Here is a 26,604-nt window from a genome sequence, read left to right as displayed (position 1 = left end):
TTCTTGATCTTGACCTAAGCTCCGTGTCACAGATCAGATTAATGCCCAAAAATTTATTATCTTGAATTTTCAGAAAATTTTGGAGTTTTTATGTAATTCTCGCAAGTATTTTTAGCTTGGCCTAGTTTTCAAGGTCCTTGGTAAATTATTATTATTATATTATTATTATTATTATTATTATTATTATTATTATTAGTAGTAGTAGTAGTAGTATAGTAGTAGTAGTAGTATATATAGTAGTAGTAGTAGTAGGTAAGTAGTAGTATAGTGGTTGAAGTAGTAGTAGTAGTATTTATAATAATATCACAGCCATCCTATTCGACTGGGTGGTTTTTATAGTGTGGGGTTCCGGATTGCATCTGCCTCCTTTAGGAGTCCATCAATGTTTCTAGTAGCACACTCTTCTGCATGAGTCGTGGAGCATCGGCACCTAGTGTTTCCAGGTTCCTTTTCAGGGATCTTGGGATCTTTCGTAGTGTTCCTATGATTATAACTACAATTTCCACTGGCATTACTATTTTCAGGCCTTAATACTTGTCAATTTTTTCTCTTTCTTTCTCATCTACTCTCGTGTCCCATGGTATTACGACATCAATGAGTGATACTTTTTTCTTGATTTCGTTAATTATTATAATTATTACCACGTACTTCAAACAATTTGGTAAGCACTCAAAGGGTTAGTGATTGTGTTTCCGGAATAGAGCCCAGTTTAGCGACCAAAACCTGTATTTTTTCCCGCAGTACTGTAAACATTGTAGGCAGATACATTACAGTTTGCTAAGCAGTCTCCCTTTGTATTTCTAGGCGTGGCCAAATTTCACAGGTCGCAGGTATATCTAAATACCAAATTCTCAGCAATTTTTTAACTATATATCAGAAAATATAATAGTTACAGGTGATATCTGGTTTTCCGATTCCTTTTCGTAGTACATTTTATTCAAGTTCTGAGGATGAAACATTTATCTTTGGAGCGAACGGTAGAAACACCTTTTCTTGTTAGTTCTTCGAAAACTTATGATTCAAATAATCTTCTTTCTTGTCTGTTGTAACTATTTTGACATTAAAAAAAAAAGTTTTTATGCTCAATAAATAAAAAGTTTTTTTTTACATCTCGCTCGCTGCAGTGTTTATATTTAATAACAACTGACTCAGAGTAATGTCGGTGTCAAATATTGATATCTACCTGTCATGGCAGATGAAGGTGAAATGTTTCATTGACATCGTCTGCTCTCTCTCTCTCTCTCTCTCTCTCTCTCTCTCTCTCTCTCTCTCTCTCTCTCTCTCTCTCTGTACTAGTTCATTATCTTTTCAGAAAAAGACACTGATCCCCTTCCAATCTTATCAAAGATTCCCGCACTTCTTTAATTCAATCCCCATCTGTTTTCTTCTTTATATCTCACCTTTTATCTCTGCGTTTGCATACAATTACTTTTTATAGGTATCCTTTCGTGTCTATCTGGCTGAAGTATCTGATTTCTTTGTTCTCTTTACCTGCTCTTTCTGGCACTGTTGGTATTGTAAAATGGAATTTCTTTTTTGTATTGAATTTACTTTGTCTTCCTTTTCCATTAGAATTTGCAGGATGGGGTGTAGTCGATCCCAGGTGAATGGTTTCTTCAGCTTTGTTCAGGAGAATCTATTAGAAAACCAAAAATAAATCATTAACTGTCATTCATGTCAACATTAGTTTTCAGCGCGACTGTGTAACCTTTATGTTTATTCTTGGAATATGGCTTGATGCCTTTTTCCATGTAAATTCAATCAGAGTTCTTGAGGGATATCATATGCAACTCTAGATAATTGATAACCCACGACTCATTTTTCTCGTGTGGCCTGATATTTATAACTTGATAATAATATAATATGTGATGTCATATAATTAATATAATATAATAGAGCTTCTATCAAGCAAGTGAACCGCGATATAAAATAAAAAGCTGCCTGCCACCTCGATGGCCACGAGTTCGATTCTCAGGCATTCCATTGATGGGTGAGAGATGTGTATTTCTGTTGATAGAAGTTCACTCTCGACGTGGTTCGGAAGTCGCGTAAAGCCGCTGGTCCCGTTGCTGAATAACCACTGGTTCCATGCAACGTAAAAACACCAGACAAACAAACAAACAATAACAAAGCTCAAGGTCAAAATAAAAGTGAAACTGCGAAGTGCAAGTTCTTTCGCCTTTGCTGTAAGTGCTATTAATATCCTATATATGGACTGCGTTTCTTTTGGGCCCATCGAGTGGGGAACTAAATGTGCAGATGATTTTTTTTTTTTTTTACATATAAGTGAAACCTCTCCTGTAATTGATTGATCCAGTCTATTTTAATAACAATCTGTAAAAATATGATCTCTAGAAATCACTTAAAACTGAAATTAATTTAGTTTACAAATGAAAATACTAATCTATGCACAAGATGTTCGAAGGAGATTTAACTGTCCTTTTCTGTACGGCGTTTATTTCTATTACTCTGAAGATTTTGAAAAGCGTTTGCTTCATTCCTCATTTTATTTTATCGTGACACTTGACTTGTCAGTAAAATCGTACACTTGTTATTAAGAATAATATTCCAATATATTGTAATTTACTAATAACTCTACTATAAGTTATAGATGCTCGAGCCCAAAGCTTAGATCAACTATTACAAACACTTGCCTACAGAAATCAGCAGAGTTGCAAACTCTTGAGGTGTTGTTAACGACTAACAATGTTGAGGAATTTACTATAATGACCATTGTAACGTTTGTAACATCTTAAAATCTTTTTGTCTCATCTTATGCTATTTCCAAGGCCTTGGATAGATTTTACAAATATACTTCGATAACCAAAGTGTAAAAAGATGCAATTTCATTGTTGTTTTATTTTACAGTGATATAAAACAAGGAAGTAGATTTTAGATTACAAACCAAGTCAATATCGTTTTTTTTTTCTTTTCAGATGAGAGGCTAATCTATTGACATTTATTTATTAATTCCATCGCACTGAAATTAGTAGCGACTCGGTTACCAGTGTTTAGATGCAAAACAAGACTCACTGGTACTTACAATTGTTTACTACATTTGCAATATTCTCTTACCTAAATTGGTGTACGTTAATGCTTCTACAGAGAATCGCTCATACAGAGGTGGTTCTGTAGCTTTGTCGTGTACAAAAACTGCAGACAATGGAGCGTCTGTTGTTCTTATAAAAGAACGAGACACCTGGGTTATTTCCTCCCGTCCTGGGATTATCTTTGACAGACAGAGAGATGGAGGAATCGCCTTACAGGGTGCAGAAATGGGCTTTCTTCCGGAGGAGGTAATTACTTTCTGGAAACGGTCGCACAGCCGCCTTCCTGAAAGAAAACGACGAGGAAGGACCTTGTCATTACTATGATGGTACTATGTGTGGAGGCTTTTATTGCATTCGTGTGATGCTGAACAGTTGAAGCTAAAGGCTGTGATTCCGACGTGTGATTGCTTACTTAATTTCAATCCCCTTTTTTTTTCTTCATTTCGCTATACTCATTTTTAGGGTAACTGAAACGTAAAGCTCACGATATTTTACTTGAAAATTAAACTCTTCCAAGATTTCCCAACAATATGGAAGTTTTCCTTTTTAAGTATGTAAGAAAAATTTTATTGAAAATTTAATTTTTTTAACATAAGATAGCACCTTTCGCTTTCGCATAATTAGCATGAGATAATAGTACAAGTAAGCTAGTGGGTGGTTTAAGGTTTCACTAGTTAATACATTTAAAAGTAAACTATAATTGGGGAAACAAAAAATAGGTTTTAGATCTTATGATTATAATTCAAAACAACTTCGACTGTGAAAATAAATCCTGATCTCGAGAATACATGAATGGAAATTTTTATTTGTCTCAGGTTTTAAAAGATAAGATGGTTCCTCCTAACCATACACACACACACACACACACACACACACACACACACACACACATATACATATATATATATATATATATATATATATATATATGTATGTATGGTACATATATATATATATATATATATATATATATATATATGTATATATATATATATATATATATATATATATATATATATATATATATATATATATATATATATATATATATATATAGGTATATACGAAAAAATGTCTTTTGTTTGTTTGTCTGTATTAACGCTATATAAATCCACATTTCTTGATTGATATTGATGAGATTTTAAATATGTGTCAATATCAAACCGGTAAAGGCCATGTTGAAAACAGTATTAAAATCGGAAAATTGGTTGAGTCAAAGTTTTAGAGGTTGGTGAGAAGAATAGCGACACTCCCGATGTCCAATGGGGAGGGCGGGTGAGCAGAGGGTCCTTTAAGTCCAATTTCAGCCCTGATGGGAAATGGGAATGGAAAGGGGGTGACATGTAAAAATAATTGACAACTATAGATATTAGTCTAATCCATAGTATTTGAGGTCGTTGAGATGAATAGTGACACCACTCCCAACGCACTTCAAGTCCAAGTTCATCTCTAATAGGGAGGGGGTGGGAATGGGGTGACATGTAAAAATAACTGAAAACGACAGATAGTAGTGTCTAATAATTTGCAGTTTCGAGGACACTAAGAAGAGTAATGACATTCTCAATGCTCTTCAAGTCCAAATTTAGTCCTGATAGGAAGGTGTGTTATAAGGGGTAGGAGGGGGTGACGTAAAAATAACCGAAAACAACAGGTAGTAATGTCCAATCCATAGTTTTTGAGGTTGCCGAGATGAATAGTGATACTACTCTTGATGCCCTATAGGGAGGGGGTGAGAAAGTGGTAGGAAGGGGCAACATGTAGAAATAATTGAAAAACGATATCAGTGTCTATTTCTTAGTTTTCAAGGTCGCTGAGATGAATAGAGACACTTCTGATGCCCTTCAAGTCCAAGTTCAGCCCCAATAGGAAAGGGGGGCGAGAAGTGGTGAAATGTAGTGTCAAAAATGTTGGGCAATGTAACTAAAGCAACAATCCTAACAGGAGAGATAGAGAGTTTATCAATTGTCATCAGAGGTTACCTGGGCTGTGCCGGGCCGACGAGACAGAGAGAGAGTTTATCGGTTGTCATTCAGAGATTACCTGAACAGTGCCGGGTTGGTCTGCTAGTATATATAAATTTTAGACTCCTGCAGAATAAAGTAGTCAGGCGTTTTCATACAGATTGAATGTTTGTTTTTAAAGGTATTTCATTTTGGGGAGCCCTTGTCTATTTTAATTTTGCGCAGTGGTGACTTATTTAAATGAACGATGAACACCGGACAGTGATCAGAATACGCATGTCTTCTCAAATTAGTAACGTAATAAAGTCGACGTTTCTGAACTTAGCATTACAGTGATTATAAAGTATTTTTTACACTGGAGACTACCCTGTCTTGTAAACGCCGATGGAGAGCTGGTGCATCTATAATAGAGCTTATTAAATAATGAAAATTTCGCTCAAACGCCTTTCAAATTTAGAAATAAACTGTTAGCTGATTGAAAACTGTATGCAATTTTTCACATTAATTCATCTACACCAACTCCTTCTACATGTTTGCCACTCATCCTCTCCCGCCTTCGCCATTCCCACCGTTCCTCCCTCAATTCTGGCGATGTTAGATTGTGCTGCTATTCCTGCCAGATGGATCGCGTGTCAGAGCCCTTTGAGTCCTAATCCAGGTCGCCGCTGACAGAGTACGATTCCTCCTGTGTGAGAGCCTGAGGGTGTTTTCAACTCTCGCCCTTCTGAGTTTACGTGTTGTCTCCTGAAGGGCATATTGGAATATCTCGAACTTCCAGAAAAGCGTCCTTCAAGTTATCCATAATGGAATTCGAATTTCCGGACTGGCAAAGTATGAGCCTCCCTCGCTGGTTTCGATATGTCTTGTTATAGCGGATTTATATTGAGATCTTAGTTGTGATTTTATTTTGAATTGAAAGAATTCGAAGTATTTCACCTCCTGTTAGGTGTCTTAAACTATTTTAACTTTATAATCCGTTTGTTTAATGTAAAATTTTTTTTTTTTATCATCATCGTTGGTTTTGTGGCATTTCTCTTTCGTGCTGTAATGTAGTAAACGAACGGTCTATATTACAGCGCTTTTAATCCAATGTTACATCAGTATTAATAATTCTCTTCTGTCACTCTTCTCTCTTAACTGTGTTCAATCTAATTATAGTTTACTATTAACTATAGTGCTTGCCATAGTTTATATAACCCTTATCCAAAGCGTTAGAACTACATCTTATTAGTAGTTTATTTGATTTATATATATATATATATATATATATATATATATATATATATATATATATATATATGTATATCCACACAGTTAATTAATGACTGTGTCAAAACCTATTTTTATTACAATACAATTGGGATAAGAAGTTAGCCACCGAATGCTCGTGAAACCAATGTTGCTCAGACAAAAGTTACTTTTCACGATTTACGATTAATTAACAGAACCTCTGCCCACTTCATTGTTTACCCCAATTAGCAGCCTTTATGTCCGTCGAATGAAATGAAGCTTTATGTTGTTACTTGTAATGGTATAAGTCATTTTTACTCTGTCTCTTTGTCTTCGTTATTATAGGGGAGTATGGCGACGGGATTTAAAGGGCAACGCAGTACTGAAGTATCACAGAATGCATGAATAATTTGGTGATAACCGAGGTAAGAGTGGTATACACCGTTTTGCGTTTTTATGAAAGACATTTTACTTCGTGACAGTTTACTGCAGGTAACAAAACTCTTCGACAAGTAATGAGATAAACCTTCCAGGAATTTTCGATTCTAACTCTGTTATTTCACTAATTTTTATTTCATACGACTGTGGTGCGTTTAGGAGATTAAGAAAAGAAAGGATCAGACTTTCATATATTTGACAAGAACGTGACACTGTGGGTATTTGTTTGTTGCTTTGAGGTTTTGATTTATCCCAAAATCACGAAAAATGGTTGATTTTTCTCGTTCTGTTTGATATGAACGCCTTAATGCCTTATATATAACAACTTAAAAAGACATAATTTAACATCATACAGATTATCAGTATTCGTATGTAGCCATTCCTAACATTCCTTTATTGTAGTGTGTCTCAAGTACCATGTAATTTTTCTGTTTCGCCATTTTGTAAATAAAGAAAAAAAATTCAAATAAAGTACCTATATATGATTTTTCACCTTCATCTCAACTTTCTGATATACTATATACCTTCCATATCCTTATTACATTGCACCCATTTTCACTCATCATAGCTCTATTGTAATCACTCCTTTTATTAAAAAAAAAAGAAAAAAAATGGCCAGGAAATATTCATATCTTCGAGCACTTCTGCTTATATCTTCAGCAAAATCACAGGAAGATTAACTTTTTTTCATCATATTCCATAAGACATGTTTATTCCATGTACAGATGACTAAGGGTGCGTCACACTGCAAAACTTTAGCAAATGAAACTCATTCCAAAAAACGAGGTTCTGGACGTACTAAGCTTTCTAACACAATCGTGTTATCTTCTCAATAAAAAAACCATTACATTCTGAATAGGCACCATCAATAGAGACTTTTGCTGCTGTTGTACAGAAATGGAAAAATCATTTTGCAAAGCAACTGTAAGAACAATCGATATTTCCTTTACTGTTTCTGTTGACTAACGAGAGGGGGGGTCAGCACAAACAACGGTTTTGTACTTTTTACTTTATATCCAATCGGACTGTATCTGCTGGTGGATTTTTTTTTACTGTGTATTCAGACTCACTGAGGTCTTGTGGTCAATTGGTTATGTTAGTCTTTTCTCAGGGAAAATTAAGGTATTATCTAGGTCTTGGGATGGACTTTCCCCAATTACTTTCTTCCTCGATTTGATTTTATATATATATATATATATATATATATATATATATATAAATATATATATATATATATTTATATATAATATATATATATATATATATATATATATATATATGTGTGTGTGTGTGTGTGTGTGTGTGTGTGTTAATGGGATATTAATCTCGTTATTTATTTGGTAAACATGTAACTCGGAGCGTCAGGCAAACCGACACACAATCTCTCTCTCTCTCTCTCTCTCTCTCTCTCTAAGCGACCAGCAGCTTGCGACTTTTCTTTCTCTCTCTCTCTCAACCTCTTTCTCTCCATTCTAACAGGTAATCAAATGAGAGAGTTGTATTACAAAAATACATTTATTTAATAACGGAAAGATAATGATCCAAGTCTTACTGACTAACTTAACTCAGTTAAACCCCCAACATTAAAATGTCTAAAACAGTAATTGTCACACCAATTGTCTATTCTCCCATCGGGACCCTCTAGGTCCCCGGTCCCCCCCTTGACAGAACACATAGTTCCTCGCCAGAATCGTCTGTTTCAAACACACGATAAACACACTCATAAGTACACATAAGTTTAAAGACAAAGTTAAAGATTAGATATTCTTAGAAATGTCAAACAGACAACAAGCCACCCCTTTGGCTAAAGTAATGCAACTCACCCATGCAGCCGGAATATTTCACTCACTGAATACAAATAAACTTTCGCAGAGCTCCCCCGGCATCTTGCCTTTCTCCCACAGACGTCTCTATGCAAGTCTCCCATAGACTTGGTTAGTGATACATTAAGAATAGAAGAGGCGCACACGCACATACGAATGCACACTTCGACAACGCCTCATATTACTGGTCGCAGCCAGTTTCCCAAAGGCACTTTGAACAAAGACCCATGAACTGACATAACTACAGGATAAACGTTGACCCGTCTTTCTATGCAGTTTTCATATCACGCTACCACAGAAATCATTTATCAGCTTTTCTCGGGTCGATGCTTCGGCTCTGTTCTCCACATTCCAAAAAGGTCACAACGAACATATTGGCAATATATCATTAATTATAACCCTAGGGCTTACATAGCTCGGCCTCGCACAATTGCTAGCTCCCGCCTAGCAAAAGGTTGAACAAAACAGCTTAATAATATAAAACATTGGCTGGCTTAAAATAAAATATAAATAATAACTGCCCATCTCTGGCATTATAAAATAAAGTCTGTCACGCTTCATCTCAAATAACACTAGAATTTTCTCTCATCTTGGATTCTTGAATATCCCTCTTTGTCTGCAACTTCCTGAACAGACTGAAACATGATGTAGGAAGACGGGATGCCTCCCTCATTGTAGAAGGCTTCTAACGGCTTCTGCAGATCCCCAAAAGCGCTGTTGAACACTGTAGAACTCTCGTAATCACCATGGGCAAAACGACAGCAAAACACTGCACGGCTGGTGGACGTCTTGCTAGCGTTGGGGAACGACTTTTATGGTGTGTTAGTATGTCAGTCAAGTCATCGGTCAATCAAAAAAGAATTAACCCCAGACAACTACTTCTATCAAACATTCTCAAAAAGTCAGAAATACTAACTGAATGTCTCCTAATTAACTACATTTAATATGACAACTAAATCATAAGTCATCATCACAACTCGCAAAGAGAAAAAAAAAATATCAAGTTCTCCAACTCAATTCTCCAAACTCAGACATCAGCACACACACACAATCCAAAACTCACAGCAACTCCATGGACTTCTTCACTCACATTTCAAACTCGAATGTTCTCATAAATAAAAAAAAGGAAAAAAAAGACAATGAACCCAAGGGGAAAAAAAATCAAGTTACACGCCCAGACCCAAAAATATTCTCTCAAGCTCTGATATTACAGCAATTCACAAAATCAGCAAAAATCTCCAATTTTTAATAGCAAAACCCCTTTACTGCTCATATAATTAATTACAATGAGACTTAATGTCAAACTCCCATTTACGTAACTAACAACCCCGATAAATTACATCTCCCGTCCAAAAAGAAATGCTATTTAAAGCTAAATCCCAATTACATCTCTCATAGGAAAAGGAAGAAGAATAAAAAAAAGATAATCACAAGTAAATTTCCCCCATCACAAAAAACATAATATATGTATAATATGCATAACCCCCCGCATTTTTCCCAAGAAATGCCCCATGAATAGCTACGGAATTTGCCATCGCAACTTTCATCGACCGACACGGACAGAAAGCAAACTCTCACACATGCGCTTTCGTGAAATGCTATTGTCAACATTTCCAGATATTGCAAAAACTCTGAGCAATCACCACCAGAGGAAAAGGAACCAGCACAGTGCTTGTCAGCAGAAAAATCCACCTGCGGACATGTATGCTTGGCTGCAGCATAAAAAATGTCTAGTCAGACACACAATTTTGGAAACTCATGATTTTATAGAAAAAGGTCTAACTGACATGAAGTAAGCTCATTTCACAAAATTAACTCCCGGATATGACTAATATGTTCAAAGATTTGTCTCGAAAACGTATTCTCTCATGTGACACTGCCCAATTATATGCCTCCAAAAATAATACACTTGTGAACATAAAAAATGCACACATCTCCATAGGACCACAATGCAGTAATGCCACTCGCCTCCAAATAGTCATGAAAGAACCACAGAAATCTTCTCTTGCTCGAGAAAAAAAACTCCATAACCACAAAAAAGGGTCACCCGCCAAAGATTAATTCTACCTCCATATATTAAATATGAGACACCATATTAATAATAACACCACTCCGGTGATAAAAATATTTCCTCCATTTGGTTAATAACCAACCCCCATAGCCACATGTTAATAAAAAAAAACCACCACTCCAGGAATAAAAAATAATCACCTCTATTTCGGCAAATAAAAAAGATATTTACCTCTATTTCACCAATAACTCCATGTGGAATAAAACAAGGCTCCAAAAAAATATATCTAAAAAAAAATGTGCACTCAAAGCATCTTACTCACACACTCACAAATATTGCCCCATATATCTCCAAAAATGTGTCTCCATTTGCAACAAAGATGGCTGCAAAATAATTGAACTAAACATAGCTCTCACCACATAGGCAAATATTAAATGGCCAAAAATATATCTCCAACATATTATATCTCAAATTATAACTCCAAAATAATATATCTCCAATTCTCAAGAGAATAACTCAATGTTATAGTAAAAAATTATAAACTCTCTCCTTAGCATAATTGCTGAAAAAGGGCAAAAACTCGGCAAATAAAACTGTCCAGGAAATTCTAGAAAAAATCACCAATGTGCCACAACTCATTATAACAAAACTCCAAATACAAAGTGTCTAAGCAAAGACTTCTCCATATGCACTACGACATAGGCCACTAGAAACTTAGCCAAGTTTCCTATCTCTGGCAAAGTTGTCACAAATACAAATGTACTGTGCAAGAAAACTCACAATTTCTGGAACACAAATATCCAGAAAAAAAAATGCAGTGCCATTACGTATGCATTCAAACAAATGCAAAAAATTCTCCCATAAATCTCTGTGTGCAGCATCATATAGCTGAAAACACAAACACATTCCCGAACAATGACTCTAAGTCACGAACTGAGACATTAAAAAAAATATTCACACCAACTGGAGAGAAAAAATAAATTCAAATTCACCCATGATAAAAAAACTTGTGTCAGCGATGGCTAACCTCCAAAAAAGGAGAAAATAAAAATTAACGGTATTGTTAACTATCTCCCGTAACTCACGTATGTCAAGCAATTATCTGCTGAACTCATAAAAAGAAAAAAAAAATGTGTTGTTAGTTCCTCCCAAATTCAAAAAAGATTTCACCACCCTTGATAGCATTACAGCACCCACGTATTAGTATATATAAAAAAAAATCAGTATCAGAAGTACCATTATCAGCAAAACCACCAAAATTGCTATCATCAAAATCACTAGTATTAGTATGAAAAAAACATCACCAATGTTAATACTTGTCCATTCACCCAAAAGTTCAGCACAAAATTCACCAAGATTCAGCCAGATTCATCAGGATTCAGCAAAACTCATCACTCATGAATTACTGAAATATTATCCAAAGTTACAAAAACTCAACAAATAATTAACCCCAAGATTTCTCCCAATAATTCATGGTAATAATTCTCCATGATATAATTATCTGTAATAATCATAAAATAATCTCCCATGAAATATCTCAAATCTCTCGTAAAACAAGTCTCCCGTATTGACGATTATACTTAAATAACCCTCCCATAAATTATCTATAAAAACAATAACAATTATTGATAATAATAGTAATTCTCCATAGTAATAATTCTCTTGCAAAGATCTCAAGTAAGGGTGTAATTGAAATAGCATACACCAGTATTGCCAAACCCCACAGTATACATCACCATTGCCACACCCAAAATCAACACCAGATGCAACACCAATCACCGGCATTTTAACTAATCACTCCAACACAATAAAAAATAATAATAATCTGTGTGTCCCCATTATATTTGTGTCTTCCAAAGAATAAGGAAAACATACACCACATCCCATGCATGTTATTTACTTTTCTCTTCATTCACGAGAAAGAAAATCTCTTTTCTAAAAAAATCTCTACTGGTATCTCCCGTCAACAACTAATCAATCAGCTGATGTCTTGGCATTGGAAAATCTTTTTCAAGGGCAAATTCGTCTCTCAACACCCCGACAAAGAAAAAAAAAGGAAGGAGTTCACCCACACTGAGAAAAAAAAGTTTCTCCCCCCACTGAGCATTGAAACACCCCCCAGTCAAGCGATAGAACAACCCCCCTGAACAGTGTCTGAGTACCCCTGAGGTATACACCAGTAGTAGTAGCAGTACCCTCCAATGCAGTATCCCTGAGGCAAGCCAATCTCCCGGTAAGCAATGCCCTTTTGCATTCGTTAGCAGAAATTTGCTGAGCCCCCAAGAGTAGGTGGGCACTCTTTGTCTTCAAGAAAATGCAATACAAGCACAGTTTGCATGCATGAAAAACACTTTATACACACTTGTATGTTAAACAAAGATGAATGTGTCTATTCTAAACACGAGCCAATAAAGAAAATATGTCACTTTCTGCTACTATGGGAGAAAAAAAAAATGTGGTATTTTAAACCAGTCCCATTACACTGAGCTATTTCGAAAAACCCACCAGGATTAAAAAAAAAACACCGTAACACTTACATCTTCAAAATAAGAGAAAACCACCCCGGAATCTGCGTAAAACACGCGAATCTCGTCGGCACAACGCACTCATCAAACCGCAGCGAGAAAGCACCTGAAAATCATTCACACACAAACCAGACTGAGTAACTCACGCCTTGGAGGGTCTCGGTATGGGCAAATTTGATGACTCTAATACAATTTCTTTCCTCAGCACACATCCTCATGGATGGATATTTCTCTACCCCTTTCACTTAGCAACTGAAACCTAACAATTTAATAATTTTCCACAATCCCACAAAGGCTTTGTCGTTCGAAAACTATCGCAAAGCCATAACCCCTCTACGTTTAACTGGTCACCTATCTCATCATTAGCGTACCTAGGCCTAAAAAAAAAACTTTTATACCGCTTGTTACCCGCTGCCACCAAATCTGTTAACAGGATATTAATCTCGTTATTTATTTGGTAAACGTGTAACTCGAGCGTCAGGCAAACTGACACACAATCTCTCTCTCTCTCTCTCTCTCTCTCTCTCTCTCTCTCTCTCTCTCTCTCTCTCTCTCTCTCCAAGCAACCAACGGCTCGCGACTTTTCTTTCTCTCTCTCTCTCCACCTCTTTCTCTCCATTCTAACAAGTAATCAAATAAGAGAGTTTTTACTGACTAACTTAATTCAGTTAAACCCCCAACATTAAAATGTCTAAAACAGTAATTGTCACACCAATTGTCTATTCTCCCATCGGGACCCTCTAGGTCCCCGGTCCCCCCCTTGCCAGAACACATAGTTCCTCGCCAGAATCGTCTGTTTCAAAGACACGAGAAACACACTCGTAAGTACACATAAGTTTAAAGACAAAGTTTAAAGATTAGATATTCTTACAAATGTCAAACAGACAACAAGCCACCCCTTTGGCTAAAGTAATGCAACTTACCCATGCAGCCGGAATATTTCACTCACTGAATACAAATAAACTTTCGCAGAGCTCCCCCGGCATCTTGCCTTTCTCCCACAGACGTCTCTATGCAAGTCTCCCATAGACTTGATTTGCGATACATTAAGAATAGAAGAGGCGCACATGCATATACGAATGCACACTTCGACAACGCCTCATATTACTGGTCGCAGCTAGTTTCCCAAAGGCACTTTGAACAAAGACCCATGAACTGACATAACTACAGCACGAACGTTGACCCGTCTTTCTATGCAGTTTTCATATCACGCCACCACAGAAATCATTTATCAGCTTTTCTCGGGTCGTTGCTTCGGTTCTGTTCTTCACATTCCAAAAAGGTCCCAAACAAGAACACATTTGGCAATATATCCATTAATTATAAACCCTAGGACTTACATATATATATATATTATATATATATATATATATATATATATATATATATATATATATATATATATATATTTAGGTACATTTGTGTACTGGGTACATTTTGAGTTGGTACATTGGCTGCATTTGTGACATTTAATATTTAGTTCAGTATATATGGTCTACTTTTCACTTTGGGTAAATTTAGTCTGATGGGTAGATCCATGATTGGTAAATGTATTTTCCCGACTTAAGTGCTTGTTAGGGTAAACGTTAAGCACCAGAAGAGCTAAACAATAAACAGTTACCTGTATATGCGTGCATTTCATATGTTAAGGTATATATTTGTTCATTGTAGTGGACTTTTTCTTTACTTCTTTCTTTTCAGGACCTTTTACACGTCACTAATTTGTGAGTGGTCCTGAGAATTGAAGGTATATTCAGGAGAAAAACCTCATTTGGAAATAGGTAGGTACTGAAGGCGTTATTCATCATTATGTAATTCAAAATATTAATGAAGTACATGGGTTTTTGTATTTATTTTATGTGATTTTTACGAATTTGCTAAGGAAAGTACAATGTAGTTAGATAGATGTAGGTTTTATTACTCAGGAAGTTAGTGATTGTGAAGGTAAAATAAGGTTTCTGAAAGCCGAAGTTGTGATTTTTACGGGTGGTTATGAAAGGCCAGAAAAATCACATCCATTCAGGGACAAAGAAAGAGGTCAACAAATGCCCAAGTTATTACGGCAAGGAAATTTTTCATTGATTTATGGAGGCCCAAGTCAGGTTAGGTAGAAGCTGCTTCTCTAGTTATGATTTCATGTCATAAGTTTCACTTATGACATTGAGGTCACTCCGGTTCCTCATTGTGAGGCCGTACTAACAGGCTAACAATTATTTTCGACAGAAATGTATGACCAATTCGTAAACATCTCGCCAAAATCCTTCAGAAAAACTGGATCTCATAATTCGTAATTAATAACAGTTTTAAGCGTAAACTTCATCGGGCTTTCTGTGGAGTAGTTTGAATTCGGCAAGTGTGTGTGAGTGAGTTACAGGACAGATTTGCAAGAATGTTGGGAAAAGCTAAATTTGACACGAAACAATCGCTCCGTAATGCAAGTCATCATGACTATAGAAAACTAACCTTCAGCGAAATCCTCTGTACAAATCATGTCAGTGTTGGGGGACGATTAGCTTTTATTTTATCTTCTTGAGAAAGACCTTACAATTTTATACCAATTATAGACAAGCAAACAAATGAATATTCCAAGGATAATAATAGACGCCGAATAAGAAGAATGAATAATTAACAGGTCATTCATCAAAAAAAGTAATCTTTTCTCATAATGCAACATACAGTTGAGCCAACTACACTTCCTCACTTCCCTTACCCTTGCTCCCACCGAAAACCACTTCACTCCTTTTGAGTAATAATCCATCATCAAGGTTGTTCTGTGCTTTCGGTGACCCTCCGTCTTAGGATGTGTTTGGATTCTACTCTCTGAGATTGCATAATGTTTCTCTTTTCATAGACAATGACTAGATTGTATTGGACGTCCTCCTGAAGATTTTAACCAGTGAAAAGAATGGGTTTTATCTAGCAGAGGGAGCTTTAGTCTTTTGAACAATTTAACTGTTACGAGATGCTTTTATTTTGTATTTATTACTTACGACTGAATATCGAACTAGCAAATACATCACTGGGGTTGTTACACAGCTGTGTTACTGTCATTGCACCAGAAGAACATCCATTTAATTTATCCACAACCCTGCTACAATATAACTAACTTTATTATTGTCATTGAAATGATATTAATTTTATTTCGTCATTAAGCTTTTATAATCCAACGCATTTCTAATATTATGCTTCATGCCGGATATGTAATGCTTGTTTGCAGCTGAGATAATAGTGTATCTGTGCCTTCATAATGTTGGAAATATAACAGGAAGTTGAAACAGAAGCCCCGACCATAAGAAAAAGATCTTTTTTCTGTCTTCTTATGTAGAAGTGGGAGCTATCGAAGTTACACACTTGGTTACACCCACACAAACAAGAAATATATAGGTATTAGCCAAGTGTTGCTAATTTAAACATCAGCTATCAATGTGGTAACGGGCAGATATCGATTCAGAGAATAGATCTGAATTCGACAGGACATTGTACGTGAAGGCCGAGTGGTTGAAGAACTTATCACTTATAATTCCCTTAGTGCACAAGTTATTCCATTCGCGTGTGTGTGTACCTATGTTTTTATGTATGCATGTGTCTGTATATATATATATATATATATATATATATATATATATATATATTATATATATATATGACTGGTAAATATGTTTTGTTACAACAGAATTCCATCTAATAAAAGGAGCCCATAAAAACACCAAAATATAGAGAGAAAAATTACTATATTTCAGAGACTGCTGTCTCCCTCTTCAGGTAGATGAATGAGAAAAGTTTACAGAAAAGGTGGTATTTATACCAAGAGGTCCATCCACAAGTAAGCCAATTTAGGTCACCCCCGCTGATAATCTTCCTTTAATCTTCTTAGGTATTGGTTGAATGAAAATCTTGACGATCACATCTGAGTCCCATGCTCCTTTTGAGATGTTCATTACCTGCCTCTCTTTTATTAAGGCTGATTCAATCATTTGACACATGTACCGGCAGTTGCTGCTATAAATTATACGTGACAAATTCCAGTTTATTCTATGGTGATGTTCATTTATATGGTTGAAAATAGCTGAGTTCTGTTGTCCATACCTAACTGACTGTTTGTGTTGTATTAATCTCAGGGGAAGTAATTATCCTGTAAATCCGATGTAAGATTGGTCAAAGTCCTGGTTTGGGATTTCGTAAACCCCTGTGTCATTGTCGGAGTGTGTTTTCCACCTCCAACCAAGTAATATATAAATAAATATATATATATATATTATATATATATATATATAATTATACATATATATATATATATATATATATATATATATATATATATATATATACACACACACATATATATAATAATATAATATATATAATAATAATATATTATTATATATATATATATATATATATTATAGTATATAATATATATATATATATATAACTATATATATATACTGATATGTGTGTGTATAATATATTAAGGGGCTTGTGCCTTGTATGATAAGGCGCCCTATGAGGTAATGTTAGACTAGCGATAATCTTACGCTAAGTCGGTTGGTATTGCACTTCCATCTTCAATGGAGTGTCTGGGGGTTTGTAGATCATTTACGAAGTCGGTATTATCTTGTTGGTTATTACGACGATGTGTTAAACTCATGGTGAGGAGGTTCTTGTAGAAAACGCGAAATATAAAAATATATGTATTCTTCTAAAGTTTTACATGCTGAAGATCAGATATGATTGTACAAGTCTTCCAATAACGATAGCTTGATCGCTTCTGCCAATGATGATGGCTAATCCTATTCCTCTACATGATAAAGCTTAGGTAAAGAGGTACAGGTCTTCTAATGACGATAGCTAACTCTGTTCTGCTTGTCTACCATCTCTGTTACAAGTTATGAAGGAACAGACAGTAGTTCGAACATATGAACATACATACAAATGACATAGTTTCATACGCACACACAATCAAAATGAGACACGCTACAGATCACGTAGGCCGTTTGAATTATAGGTCGGGTAGTTGTCTCAAGCAGGGAGCTTGGACTAATGTTTATAAACAATTGAATGACTACAGGTGACGGCATGTTATCTTAGCCTACATACTTATTGCATACGTCATCTTTAGCGTCTCTAGTCTGATCACATTCCTGCAAGCAATCTGGTTGATCTCTTTAGTTTTAGACTTTTATATATAGGACTAACATTCCATATTTTATTATGTAAACACTTACATCAGCTCGGTCAGCTACCAAACCAAACCAACTACTGAATATTACTCAAACTTGACTTGCATTTGACTTATAGGAGTGTGATACAGACACTATGTGAATATATATATATATATATATATAAGTAAATAAAAATTCATTGTGTACATGAATTGATTCAAGTAATAAAATATAAAAACAATGATATTGGTAAATAATAGTGATCACGTGATATATGAATGATACAGTTTTTTCACTTCATCTCATTAAGATACATATGCTACAGAAATACTAATGTACTCTGATAATTGCATAGAATGAAGATTAACATGATAAAAATCATATTTTAACTGATAAAAAATTTCATATATGAATTGATAAAATTATTAATGTTTATGCTGATTGATTCGTTGATTTTTATGCTAAATGTTATATATCTGATACATTAATCAATATACTAACTCATATAACTGCCCCCAGATATTTGGTACAGGTAAAAGACACAAGATTGATTCATAGGCTAAGGCTACCTGATTTGTTTATACATATGTATATGGATTCATATAATTATGATTAATATATGTGCACTTTAAATAGATTCCTATTGGCGTTACACCGCAAAGAATATATTTTTCTGATTCTGTTATTTATGATCAATTTTGTTATATAAGAGATTGCCTATTGACGTACTACGCCAAAGATATTTCGACTCTGTTATTATGATCAATTATATATAGGATACATGATACTTTTTAAATATATATAGGATACATGACCGAGGTTATACTACTTCACTTTTAACTAGCGTTCGAACAACTTTTCGTCCATTACACAGTTCCAGACAACCACCTATGGCCCAATGAAACGGCCTATTTCACAGGGTTAAAACAAGGGGAAAATTTGCCTGGGCGGGTCCAGCATTCTATATTGCGCTCATACTTATTCTCTGCATCCTAAGCTACACGATTACGTTCGCGATGAATAGATCATCCCAGCACGAGTCCTTCGCCAGCAAAGTAGAGTTGAATATCCTTCGGGTCGTAATTGTCGGAAGTATGTCCCTTTCGTAGTCGATTCCGACAGCCGCCGGAGCATTCCGCATTAAAACTAGAATAACGACGAGATACGGTGTCGGTCGAGATTAACGACGAGATACGGTGTCGGTCGAAGAAGTCCATGAAATTCCTTTCACATTGTAGGCGGTTGTTACTTGACTGTAGTCGTCCGCTGCGACGAACGATTTTTTGAAGTTGCGATGTGAAACTCTCGTACTGCAGGATACTGTAACCAGGTTCCATTAATCAGCCTGCAAGTGAAAATTATACTTGTCACAAGGGCAAAGTAAATTCAGACGACATCCAAATACAGGGGAGGGGAGAGAGCCATTTAGACCAGACTTAACCCACATTGGAATTCGCTGATATTTTGGAATTCAAAAGAGTCCGCTGTACAAACTTTTTTATCCATGGCATTAACAATGAGTGAACCTATCCAGGTCTATGAGGACTGTAAAAATATCCATAATTATAAAAAATAAACAGATATTCAATACGAATCCCAAAGAAAATTCGATATTACTGGTAGTAAGTTACTAGACAAAGAAGTGTGAAACGGAGCTATTTGTAAGATTGCCAGGCAACATAAGAGTCAAAGAGAAGATTAATCATGATTCTGTATTTCTCTATGCTAACTGAAATTAAGTTGTGAATAAAATCTGATCCTATGTGCCCTAACAAAAGTTTCATATTCAATATTCTCGCGCGCATCCTCTGAGGTTAATTTTAAAAACTTTTTATTAATAGGTAGGAGATGCAACGAAAAAACCCACTATGTAACTAATTTCTAAATAAACTTTGGGTTTTTCAAGAAATGTTTTGAACATTTTTCCCCATGAATGTTTTACTTTGAATTGTAATAGGCTAATGTTGCAAGTAAATATTTCACATATATATCTTGATACTTCTAAATGTCTATGAGGTTCAGAAAAATTAATTCATTTTGTTGTTATAGAAATTCTATTTGCTTATTTTGTTATTATTTTTAAAATGATTGCAACTCCTTAGCTAAAGTTGCATTGCGCACACCGATAGACACTTGTACCTAACGTCTGCCATGCCCATGAGAAGTTCGGGCTAGGCAGTCCTTTCTCCAGTCAATCTGCTTTTGCAAGCGCGAGATGAAGCCTGTGTAAGCAGATTATTGAGGTTAAAAGGAACAAATACTGATACGGCAATGATGACGTCGTCACTTGGCAGGAGATTGCTCTCAGCCAGCTAAGAGTTACGTTACTTGCTGTAATAAATACGACTTTAGGATAAATTTATTATCTTTTAATACTCGACCCACACGAAAAGAATGTCTGAAAAAAAAACAGTACCAAAATTGAACAATATATTAGTTTCATGTTGGAAATCTGCATAATTGTAATTATGTGAAATTAAATATTCCTTATTCAAACTATATGAAAAAGGTTTCCATACAAATTCTATATATATTATTAGCCCTGTATAAGATTCATATAGGATTATTTCATAGATAACTTTTTCACTTCTAGACTTCCTGACTTTAAAATCTCTTTTATTTTATTTTATTTATTTATTTATTTATTTTTATTATTTTATTTTATTATTATTTTTTTTTTTTTCATTGACTACGAATATAAATCACCGGGACAGACAATATGTCAGTAGGTTTTGGATATGTATTTGAACTTTTAGCTTATATGTCATTGCTAAATATATACGCATATATATTTGGATATTTAATTAATCTATGGTTACGTTTTGCTTATTGATTTTATCGTGATTCCTTTTTTATTATAATTTGTAACCCTTCCGACTTCTTACAGAGTGTATTATATTGACTCCACTTGTATCCATATTTATTTTATTTTTTTATTATTTATTTATTTATATATTTTTTATATATATTTGATAAATTTAATGGTTGGCTTGAATATGTGGGAAAAGTGTTCTAGCGGCGTACCGTATAAGGCTACTTGCGGCATCAATTCTATAGATACAAGATATAAATGATAAAGGTATTTAAAACCGCGAGAACCGCTATAATCCAGTTCGGATCCAATATCACGAGTTGTTAACTCGTAAGACATTGACACTTCCTATTTAATTATCCGGTATTCTACCAAACCGATTGACTCTGGGTGATAAAATATATTATTGGTTTTCTTAATGGAAAGGAATTCACACAACGTGTTAAGGAGATTATTATTGATTTACACCACCCGAGTCACAGATTATTATGTGTTGAATTCCATATTTACTGATTTAGCACTCATAAATATTCCTAGTGCTATTAATTCTATATAACGTGTCAAGGAACTATTAACACTAAGAAGTGTTTATTCCCTCTGTCAGACTCGTAATTCTGTTAATAATTCTACGTATTCTTCAAAGGATTGATTTGGCACAGGATAGCCTTCACTGACAGGTGTCTTAGTGTGTCCCTTGTTTTCATGACACGTGTTACAATCAGTTATGTGCTTTTTATATCTGTAAGCATTGTAGGCCAGTAAAACAGTGATTTTGGCTTTCTGTGACATAGGAGGGCAACCCTGGATGACGGAATGCAACCCAGTTCTTTATGACGATTGGTATGAGAGAGATTATTACTACTACCTGTCGTTTAGTCCTCGCTGTGTTCTTCGGGTTTTCCCTCTGTCACGACCTACATAGAACATTACATTTTTGATTACATTATTCTGATACACATACTATAATATACTTTTGCTTTAGGGTTTCTGCTCGAAGTGTTTATTGTTTTTGCCTAGCCACTGACCCTGTTTCCGTTTCGAAGTTTCGAAGTGTTTATTGTTTGGTGTTTATTGTTTTGCTTATCGCTGTTGACACTTGCTTTGTTCAGTTTGTAACAGTTCTGCGCTCCGACCCAGATATTCAATGCTCGCGATCTCTTGGGTTAAGGAATTTTCTTGTTTAGATACGGTTTTAACAATAGGCACGGATGTTTCTATATCTTTTAGTCCAATTAATGGTTCTTTGCTGTATGGTGCGGGATTGCGGGATAATGCGTCAGCTATGATATTTGCTTTCCCAGGTAGATATCTTATCTTGGCTCCAATAACCTGAAATGATTCATTTTTTTGTCACCGAGTTCCTTTTGGACTGTGATTAAAGCCTTTGAAAAACTCGGTAAAGGACTCATGTTCAGTAAGGACTTTATCAGGATAGCCATAGATTATGAACTTAAAATGTACTAGTGTTAAAGATACCTAGCCCTTCCTTGCCTATTACTGCATATTTACTTTCAGAGGGGCGCTTTAGTTTACGTGAATAAAAAGCTATAGGGAACAACTGTTTATCATATTACTGAAGTAATACCCTCTTACCCCTTGGTCTGAGGCGTCTGTTGCAATAAAAAAAAATTCCTTTCTATTTAAAACTCAGGGATTTTTAACGTTAGGTTGGAGCTGGGCATTTTTCCGCTTTTAATTTTTGCTTTTAAGATATCGAACGCCTGTTGATGCTTTTCAGACCATAATAAATCTACGCTCTTCTTCGTAAGATCTGTTAAAGGAGCTGTCATGATTGAAGAGTTACATATTTACATACGATTGTAATACCCACTACAGCGCAAAAGTGCTGTATCCCCCTTTTACGTTAATAAGTACCGGAAAGTTATGAATAGCCGACACCTTACCATGGACTACTTTTAAGACCTTGACTAGACACATAAAACCTAGATAAACATGTTCGGTTTTTAAAAACTCACATTTAGATATTTTACTCTGAGATTATTTGTCTTTGTCTCTGTAGCACTAGCTCTAGTTTATGTGAATGTACTTCTAAGGTATTAGAAAGGATTACAAGATCATCCATATAGGCATGTAGTTATCCCCTAAAAGTCTCCAAACACTATATTGTAATTGGGGCGCAACGTAAGCCGGAGGCATACGTAAAAAATTGATAATGTCCCCTGAGTGTGCTGAAAACGGGAGTATGAGGTACAATCACTTAGGTAATGGTATCTGGTAAAAGCTTTTAAGTAAGTCCAAGCTGGTGAAAAAATTATTCTAACCTAACAGAGATAAGATGTCGTCACTACATGGCACTGGAAACTATCGGGAGTCGTTTCCTTGTTTAAGCGACAGAAAATCTACGCAGATACGCCAAGTCCGATCTTTTAATGGCATGACTTTTGAGGGAAAATTATATGGGCTATTTGATTTCCTAATGGCTCCTATTACTAACATATTTCAACTTCGTCATTTATCTCTATTTTGAAATTGCAGTGAGAGTCTATACGAAGGTACGTATATAGCTTTATGTTTGTCCTTAGACCGTATTTGTGTTAAATTACATCCGTTTTTCCCAGAGATCACTCGCTATGGAGAAACTCTTCCTGGTATTCAGGTAAAAGATAAAAAAAAATTTCTGCTGAATCACCTCTGCTTGAATGACTTTACTGATATTACTTTAGATAGATTATCAGAGAGATTCATCCACGACTGGTTGGGCGGGATTAAAAGTTAGCAACAATAAAAGAAATGCGATATTTATATGTATAGGTTTTTGTGGATTACTATATTAACGTGTTTGCAGCGAGTCAACCGTGTCTAGGGCTTTGTTCGCGGAAATCGTTATATTTCAGAGTGTCGGGAAGGATTAAATTTCATTTCCAGCAAAGTCTTTTTACACCACTAAGACATTCGAGGGTGCATGCTTCTCGAGATTTTGCGTGCAAAGTGCGACTGCGGTTGTGGGAGAATTCTGTTGGGTCATTTGAACAATGTACGATTTATGAGACAAATTGTATAGTTCCTTTATATAAGTTATTATTTGATTAACTGTCTCATTTTGTTCAAACGGATTTTAATATGTTGAAGGTTTATAGGATTTCCCTTTGATAAACACGCCTTATTTTGCAGGATGTAAGGTTAATATTTTGTATACCCCTAGATGAATCTTACAATTACACTAGATACAGATCAATGTTTTTTATAAACTATAGAGGTATCTGTAAAAACGCTCGCTTATCCGGACTTCTCATTAGGGAAGTTCGAACAACAGACGGTGAGTCCGTAAATACAGGATATTACGTGTACTAAAGGAATAAACAAGAGATATTCTAATTTTTACGGCGCGTACAGTTGGGCTTTATCCACCACTACTTATAATAACTTACGTATTAAAAAAAAAACGAAAACCTGCTCTGATTACGTTTATACGTCGTGTGTTTCATAGGAAAAATCCTTTTAATTCAAAAAAGATATCGGTATGTATGAACCAACATCGCTTTTCCCCACTCTGCTAGAGTCGCTTATTGTATGGAATTTGCTATGCTTTGAACACTTCGGCAGTTTTTGACTGACCTTGACCGCTTGACTAGGTGACGCAGTCACCGAGTTGCTTGTTTGATTCTGAACGGGCTACTGTTTCTATTTTTTTTGTAATAATTAAGATCCTTCTCTTTATTACCATCGGCAACGTATTGTGTGTTTTTAGCATTATGTTGCTGGTTACGTATAAAGCAATGAATGACGAACTATTAGGAACTGAGCGATTACTAATAAGACAAGTTATCACTACTGCATTCAATATTAACTGTTTGTACTTCATTCTTTGCTAAAATTTGAAAATATGAGGGATCCTGGTCAGCGCATTTAGCCCGATGAAAGTTTTTTACAGACATGTTATTCCTTGCAATCCAGCCATATTTTTAAAGTTAAGTTTGGTCATTTGAGGTTCGATATTTTATATAACTCAAAAAACTCAAGGCTAAAACTGCGATCGGGACTTTGCAAAGGAGCATTTATTGTCATGACCCGAAATGTGTTACCTCTAATTTATCTAGATTTGTACGGGTGTTCCACTTGTTTTTTGTGTGTTTTCTAATCACTACGGTTGCTTAACGACCCTATCCATGCATCTGTATAATACAGACGTCCACTGCGTAAACGCATATTCACTGTTTAATATGATTTGTTACGTAAGGGATTATAATCACCCAATTATAAAATTAACCATAGTATATGATATGATATTTCAGTAGAACTTCTTAAACAGACACTCAAAGATAAAAAACTCGCAGTAGCGAAATCTCAATGATGTTGATAATTTCTGTAAAAAAGTAAGATTAAGAATGTCTCGTAACTTCAGCCACAGGAATAACGAAATTCGACCTGCAAAGGAAACACTCAAGTTACTCCAAATGAATAAAAATTGTACTTAGCTTGCTTTTGTGGGAAGTCACGGTGTTTCCGATAACGACACACGGCCTTTGGTTCTCCTTCTCTATTTAGCGGCATGGATGACCTGGTTTGGCTTCACTCCCCCGTGCGCGTTGTTTCGATGATTCGAGCCCGTGAAAATACCGATGCTGCCCAGGACAGCATTCGGTTTTGGTTTCTTTGTCAGTGCCGGAAACGCTCACTAATGATGTTTTCTTGAATGATTCTAATGAGAGACGAAGTTTCCGTTGCCGTAGGAAAAGGACACGTCGGTTTTGTTTCTTGAAGTTATTCACTAAACGATGATACTAAGTTGGTTGAAGAATCTGTTTTTTTTTTTTTTTGCTTTCGTCGTCGTTGAAGAGTTCTATTCTTTTATTGTTTTCTGAAGTCGCTCACGTAACGATGATACTAGGTTGCTTGAAGAATCTGCTGCTTCCGTCGTCGTTGATTCTTATGATACATGATTCTCATTCTGGTTTTCTTCGTAGGGAAGTTGTAGAGTTCGTCTGGACGCTGGCCACCAATATTAGGGCTTGTGCCTTGTATATAAGGCGCCCTATGAGGTAATGTTAGACTAGCGATAATCTTACGCTAAGTCGGTTGGTATTGCACTTCCATCTTCAATGGACGTGTCTGGGGGTTTGTAGATCATTTACGAAGTCGGTATTATCTTGTTGGTTATTACGACGATGTTAAATTTTTAAACTCATGGTGAGGAGGTTTGTAAGAAAACACGAAATATAAAAACAATATATGTATTCTTCTGAAGTTTTACATGCTGAAGATCAGATATGATTGACAAGTCTTCTAATAACGATAGCTTCATCGCTTCTGCCAATGATGATGGCTAATCCTATTTCCTCTACATGATAAAGCTTAGGTAAAGAGGTACAGGTCTTCTAATGACGATAGCTAACTCTGTTCTGGCTTGTCTACCATCTCTGTTACAAGTTATGAATAGGAACAGACAGTAGTTCGAAAACATATGAAACATACATACAAATGACATAGTTTTCATACGCACACACAATCAAAATGAGACACGCTACAGATCACGTAGGCCGTTTGAATTATAGGTCGGGTAGTTGTCTCAAGCAGGGAGCTTGGACTAATGTTTATAAACAATTGAATGACTACAGGTGCGGCATGTTATCT

General features: G+C 35.5%; 1 long non-coding RNA gene across 1 annotated transcript in view; it reads left to right on the top strand.

Annotated features, from left to right (window-relative positions):
* Nucleotides 1–26,604, top strand: part of LOC135196017 (uncharacterized) — a 470,069-nt gene that overhangs the window by 66,714 nt on the left and 376,751 nt on the right. Inside the window, exon 2 of the long non-coding RNA XR_010310276.1 lies at nt 14,740–14,819. This is a non-coding gene — a long non-coding RNA (uncharacterized LOC135196017). The remainder of the gene's footprint in view (nt 1–14,739; nt 14,820–26,604) is intronic.

This window comes from Macrobrachium nipponense, chromosome 17 (assembly GCF_015104395.2).
Source record: "Macrobrachium nipponense isolate FS-2020 chromosome 17, ASM1510439v2, whole genome shotgun sequence".
Classification (NCBI taxonomy): Eukaryota; Metazoa; Arthropoda; class Malacostraca; order Decapoda; family Palaemonidae; genus Macrobrachium; species Macrobrachium nipponense.
Note: the sequence above shows the minus strand (reverse complement) of the source record. Positions and strands in the feature narration are given on the sequence as shown.